This window comes from Eleutherodactylus coqui, chromosome 5, assembly GCF_035609145.1.
Source record: "Eleutherodactylus coqui strain aEleCoq1 chromosome 5, aEleCoq1.hap1, whole genome shotgun sequence".
In the NCBI taxonomy this organism is placed as follows: domain Eukaryota; kingdom Metazoa; phylum Chordata; class Amphibia; order Anura; family Eleutherodactylidae; genus Eleutherodactylus; species Eleutherodactylus coqui.
Genome location: NC_089841.1, coordinates 262,292,307 through 262,299,122, shown reverse-complemented (window position 1 = coordinate 262,299,122; position 6,816 = coordinate 262,292,307).

The following is a 6,816-nucleotide window of genomic DNA, read 5'->3' as shown; positions in this document are numbered from 1 at the left end:
ATTCATTCGCTTTTCATTCATTTTCTGCAGGCCTATAAACCCCCATCGGCTCCTTCACTTATCGTTCCATTTACACAGACTGAATGATTCTCGTTTCAACAAGCTAACGATGTCTAAACAGAGAGCACGAGCGAACGAGGTCGAGGTGACGCCATTCGCTCGGTCGAACAATAATATAATCGCGCACGTCTAAAAGGACCTGAAGGCAACTTTATATTGAACAACCAGATAGCTAGGTTCAGTCTCCGGGGGACGGAGGTTGCAAATAGTTACAAACCCGCAACTAAGAAAAAGGACAGTTTCGCACGGGCAATGAAATTGCGCGAGAATTGTGCGCTGCGAGACACATAATTATGAATCCTATTCATTTTAATGGTTTCATACACATGAGCGATATTTTCCCACATGGCAGCACGATGCTATGCGAGAAACAGATCGCAGCATGTTCTATCTGGCTGCAATATCACCCATTGCTTATTGAAAGCAATGGGAGAACTCAGTCATCCTCCATTACAGCCGCGGCAGGGGATTCTTTCATCCCCTCGGGGAATCCCTTCAGATGTGGGGAAATCTCTTCAGCCCTGACTGGGGTGAAGAGGTTTCCTGACGGGATGAAGGAATCCCCTGCTGTTGCTGTCACAGAGAATCACGGAGTTCTCCCACTACTTTCAATGGGGCCGGCGCTGCTGCCACCAGCCCCATTGAAGGTACTGGGATGAAGGGATTCCCCTCTGTGATGCGAGGCTGTTTTCACATGAAAATGCCTCGCATCCACAGGTCTTTTACATGGTGGAAAGTGCGATATTGGGCTGTGAATCGCGGCTTGATATTGCCCTCGCCGTTGTGAAACTAGCCCGATCAGGATCTCTCTGTTGGTAGCGAGGAGAGAGGAAGTCAATCCCAAAAGTTTTCCTCCCATGAAAGAGCAAGTCAATGTGCTGCATGAAACAGAGCTCTGACACCAGCCAAAGACTTCTCATGAGCCAGCCCGGCTTATACGAACAGGTCGGACTCTGCACGCGGATATTTGTAGCCGAAGACCTGTAAGCCATCGCGGGAAGTAATTGTGTTTGATCGCGGATGCATGCGTATGTACAGCATATCCTCCGCACAGACGAAAACGTGCAAGCAGGGAATGATATTAGAATATCGCCCAGATGAAAATTGTCTCCTTTGGGCTGCGGGACACTCACATCCATTGACTACAATGGAGGATGTCTGCGCGGAATCCGCTAAAAATAGAGCATGATACGATTTTTCTTCCGATCAGGGAATACGCAATTCGTTCTTGCAAGTGTGAAGAAAAAAAAATGAAAATAAATGCCTTTCAATGTCTGATCTTCCGAGTAGACGGCGACTGCAGAATCCGCAATTCAAATCCGTTCGTTTGAGCCCGGCCACAGAGACCTCAGAATCTTAGGACGCTTTGGGAACCTTATATTGGCACAAAAGACGTATTGGACCTTCTGTAACTAGTGCTGCATAGAGTATATACAAGATTACTACTAGTACCCATTAGGCCGTGTTCACATGGTGGAATCTGCAGTAGTCCGTGTGCACACCTACCGTGTGTGCAAGTTGCGCCTGAGTGATTGGGGCTTAACTTGCATCGGACAACACGCAGAAACTTGTCCATGTGCTATCAGACTCACTTGGACATAGCACATAGCCATGCATCAGCGTGATACGGACAGGAATAGAGCATGTGATGAGTTAGTGGTCCTCATTAATCTGCATAGGCCCATAGGCTATAATGGGGTCATGTGCTGCCGGGGATTTAACACAGACAGCACATGGCCCAAAGGCTTTATAGAAAGAAGAGAAGTGACATGTCCCTTATTGATGTGGATTCTGCATCGGTGTATCCACATGCAGACTCAATGGAGGTAATTTGTGTGCGTACCTACGGCAGCTCTAATCCAGATCCATGTCAGAGATCTACCGTTAACATGCAGATTTATGCCATGGATTTCCATTGAAGTCCGTGTTGGATGTTTCTGAATATGGCCTGACTACTAGAAGACGGAGAACAAGGGGTCCAGTGCGACAACTGTCCACGGTGGGGGGCATCAGGAGACGTCAGCAGCAGACACAAACTCTTCAGCTACTTGGTTTACGTAGGTTGAAAACAGACAAATATCCATCAAGTCCAACCTTACTAAGGAATTAAAATCACGCCCGCAAAACGTAACCAACGGATTCACAAGCCGACATCCACAGAAGATCTGTGCTTAGCTCTCCAAGATGTCTGGAACAACTTCCCTGCCGAGTTCTTTCAAAAACTGTGTGCAAGTGTTCCTAGAAGACCTGATGCTGTTGTGAAGGTAAAGGGCGGTCACACCAAATGCTGATTTAGATTCCTCTCTTCACTCACTTTGCATTTTGGTTTTTTGATAAAACTAAGAACACTTCTTCTATTTCTAAAAGCATTCTAATCGCGGTATAGCGCTCCCATTGTTTTCAATTGCGCCGCTCAGACAGCCACTCGATTGCAGTAATTTTTAGCGCCGTGATTTTCGAGCGGGGTTTGTTCTATTTTTGAGCGTTTAGCGCTCCTCATCAAAACTAAAGTAAATCGTAGCGCTTACCGCAACTCCTTGGACGTTCTGACAAACACATATATCCCACATACAAATCACGAAACACTGAGATTATAGAATCTGCGTGACGGTCAGTTCATGGTTTCCGTTTTTGGAGTAGAGAAAGTGTAATAACACGGGAAAAAAATGATGTTTTTTAGCCAATTGATTTCAATGGGGTTTGAAAAATAACAGAAAGGCTTCGGAATGCCTTCATTCTGTCAGGTTTACGGTTTTTTAAACAGAAAAATCACGCTTCAGACTGCGCTTCATCCAAAGACACGAAAATCTAATGAAATGGAAGCATACGGAAGCCTTTCTGCTTTTTTGAAACCCCATTGGAATTAATGGGGAAAAATGGATCATTTTTTTCTGTTTTATTTCAATTTCTCTCCTCCAAAAACGGAGCAGAGAGATGGAAACCCTGAACCGACCCCAACGCAGGCGTGACAGCAGCCTTATACTGCTAGAGAAAACATTTGTTACATCTTAGAGAAGCGATTCGAGGACCATCTGAGACCTTCGGGAATCAGCAGTAGTAATACTATAATAATGCTCACTAGTAATAAAAAGTATAAGGGCAGGATCCCCCCGCTTCATACGCTAGAACAACAGGAGTTAAAATAATTCATGCAGATTAAAAATCAGCTTCATCCCTTTTAGCAGTGATTACTTGTGTGTAGTGACCTCTTCTTCTGCTTGTGTGGAGCTTGTTGGCCACTAGACGCGTTTACGACACACAAAAGGTTTTTCACCCCGATACCAGTCTGAGAATGGCGCATTATTGGGATGTGAGTAGCTGGATGGCCATATCATCGAACACCTGGACCGTTCTGACCAGACTGTGAGGAAGTGTTGGGCCCAGTGGATGTGTGAGGGCACACAAGGTGACCGGGCTCAGGACCGCCTCGACAGACCACCAGTAGAGAGGATCATATGATCGTTCGACAAGTATGAGCAGTTCAAAGTGTTTCGTTGTCCGCCATCCAGAAACAGGTGACACCATCGTTAGACCCCTGTATCTGTTGTATTCGTTTCCAGGTGATTGGCTGAAGGACCTTTGGTCTCATGGCGCCCATGACGTGTACTGCCTTTGACACCCACCATCACCATTTGCAGTGGTGTTATGAATGATGAAACTGGATGCTACGAAGTGGATTCCAGTTGTCTTCAGCGATTAATCCAGGTTTAGTTTGGGCATTGATGACGGCTGTGTTCGTGTTTGGAGACCTGAGGGTGAGCACCACAATCCTGCCATTGCTGTGGAGAGGTACACTGGCCTCCACTGCTAGTGTGATGATCTGGGGGGGCATTGCATATGACAGTCGGCTACCGCTAGTGGTGGTACGAGGGACAATGACAGCTCAGAGAAATGTTCAGGACATCCTGTAGCCACATGTGTTTTCTCTCATGGCGGCTTCCAGCAGGATAATGGTTATCCACACACAACAAGGGTGTCTAGGAATGTCTCCACAACACTGTCACACTTCCGTGGCTGCCCAGTTGCCAGATTTATTGCCAATAGAACATGTATGGGACCATCTGGGATGCCAACTTCGACAGCCTACAAGTTTGCATGTTCTAGAGGCTCAATTACAGCAAAGGTAGACTTTCCCCCTTGGTCTCTTACAACTCACAGCCTCTCCCACTCACAGAGATGACAATACTCTTGATCTAGTCTTCCTCCGTCTCCGCTCTGCTTCCCACTTAACTAACTCCGCTCTCGGACCATAACCTCCTCTCTTTCTCTGTCAAGCTCCCTAGAATCTCCCCAGACCCTCCTACCATACGTACAGGACCTTCAGACCGTTCACACCCAAAACTCACTCTGACCTCTGGCATCTTCCCCCTCCTTATTCAAATAAGCTATCATATCCCAACTGCTAAAGAAACTGAATCTTGACTTGACCCATCTCAAATCTCCCCTTCATCTTCAAGCTATTAGAACGCCTAATTTACTCCCGCCTTAAAAGCTATCTATCAGAAAACTCTCTTCTTGACCCCCCTACAGTCCAGCTTCTATCCTCTACACTGAACAGAAACCGCTCTGACTAAAGTGTCAAACAACCTCCTAACAGCTAAATCGAGGGGCGACTATTGCCTACTGATCCTCCTCCCTTGCTGTTGGGGTCCCCCAGGGCTCGGTCCTCAGCCCCCTTCTTTTTTCCATTAACACAGCCACTACCATCAGGACAGACCATCAGGAGATTTGGCTGTCAGTACCATCTCTACACCAATGACACCCAGTTATACACCTCCTCCCATGACATTACAACACCATTTCTTCAGTATGCAACCGAATGTGCGCTGTCTCTAACACAATGTCCTCTCTCTACCTTAAACTGAACCTCTCAAAAACTGACCTTCTCCTGTTTCCGCCCTCTACTAACTGACCTCATCCTGACATCTCCATCTCAGTGTGTGGCACCACCATAACTCCCAGACAGCACATCCGCTGCCTTGGGGTTATATTCGACTCCAATCCCTCCTTTACCCCCTACATCCAATTTCTGGCCTGAACAGGTCCCCTGCACCTCAAGAATATCACTGCGCTTCAGTTGGCAGCTCTCTCCAGGACTTGGACAAATCCTCTGCTGAAACCTAGCCATGCTTCTCTGTTTCCCTGTCTTGTCTCCACCATGTTCCTGATGATTAAGCCTCCTATATAAACCTGGCCATGTTCCCTCCTCCCTTGTGTGATTATTGTGCCTCACTAGCCATTGATCAAGTTCCAATTCTGCCTGCTTCTCTGCTATTCAATCAAGACCTTCTGAAACCGACCCCTGGCTTCCCTCTTGACAACACGACCCACCTCCTTCATTTGTTCTGCCAATAAGACCTGCTGTTGCTGACTCCTGGCTCGTCCCCAACTACTCTCTCCACACCTGCGGCTACTACACTTAAGGCTCCAAACCAGTACCTGAAACAGCCATAGAGATAATGTATGAAAAGTCTCATGAGAGGAATTATATACAACTGTAGATGTGTCATTAGGATTTCTTACGGGGGTTCCAGGAGAAGGCGAACGAGTAGATTCCGCCAACCTACCTGCTGCATCGTGGCATTTCTCAGCAATGCATTCAGATAACTCAAAGCATTCAGTGCAAATTCACCCCGCTCAATATTCAATATCGCCTCCAATGTTGCACAGGCAACCGCACGATGCAAAGTATTCGCAGTAGCCAAAAATTGCTACCAGAAAAGTGTTTGTGAAGCAAGCCATGTTCGTTTTTTCCTCCTTCATTACTAGATTTAGTGTTTTTAGAAAGTAATAATAATCTACAATCTATTGTTTGTACTGAACATGAAATACAAGACTTGTGGATCGCCGGTGCATAATGCTATATAATGTCATTTCAGCCCATTTGAGCAAGTCTTTCATTAAACATTAGGGCTGGGCAGAAACGTTAATCTTGCACTATATTGTGGCCCAAGAAAACCATCAGTCTGTAGCTAGATTTACATCTGAGGCACATTTTTTCCCACCAACATCAATCTCTATGCTTGGGACGATTTGTCAATACCTCCTCTTATAAATTTCCAAGCTTAGACCAAAATCTCAATCTTCAGTTGCACTTTTCAAGGCTTGTGAGTTGTAAAGCCCTTTATGTCATTATAGCCCAAGAGAAAATCAGTGACAAACATAAAAGCCAAGAAAGACATACATAATATTTATCTACAGCACTGGGTCTATCAGAGCAGTGGGCCCCAACCTTTTTTGCAACAGCGACCGGCTTAAAGCAAGACCATTTTTCCATGGCCCGGCATGGCAGGGTGGTCAGGGACGGGACTTTGGTCATATGGGGGTGGAGTCATGCAGTGCTACTTAGCATCGCTATACACCAAACAGCGCTGTACACTGGGATGGCTGGCAAGACCTCGGTGTACAGCACTGTAGACCAGGTCCCCGCCAGGAGCTATGCCCGCAGCCACGAAACTGTGGCCAGATCGCTGCCCCGCACCACCGTGCCCCACATAATGTGCTCTGAAGGAAGCCGTGTCACAGAGGTCTACCCACGTATTCTTCTCTGCCGGGAGCCGCGTCTACTGAGGCCAGCCCACACAGCGTGCTCTGAGCCGCCACAGAGCAGAGCACATGGTCAGTATTTAGTGCTGGTCCGCGGACCAGTGGTTGGGGACCCCTGTATTAGAGTACATAAAAGGGTGAATAAATAATGATTCTCTATAAGGGGTTGTACCAAGATTAACTTATATCACCTACGCACAGAATAGCTGA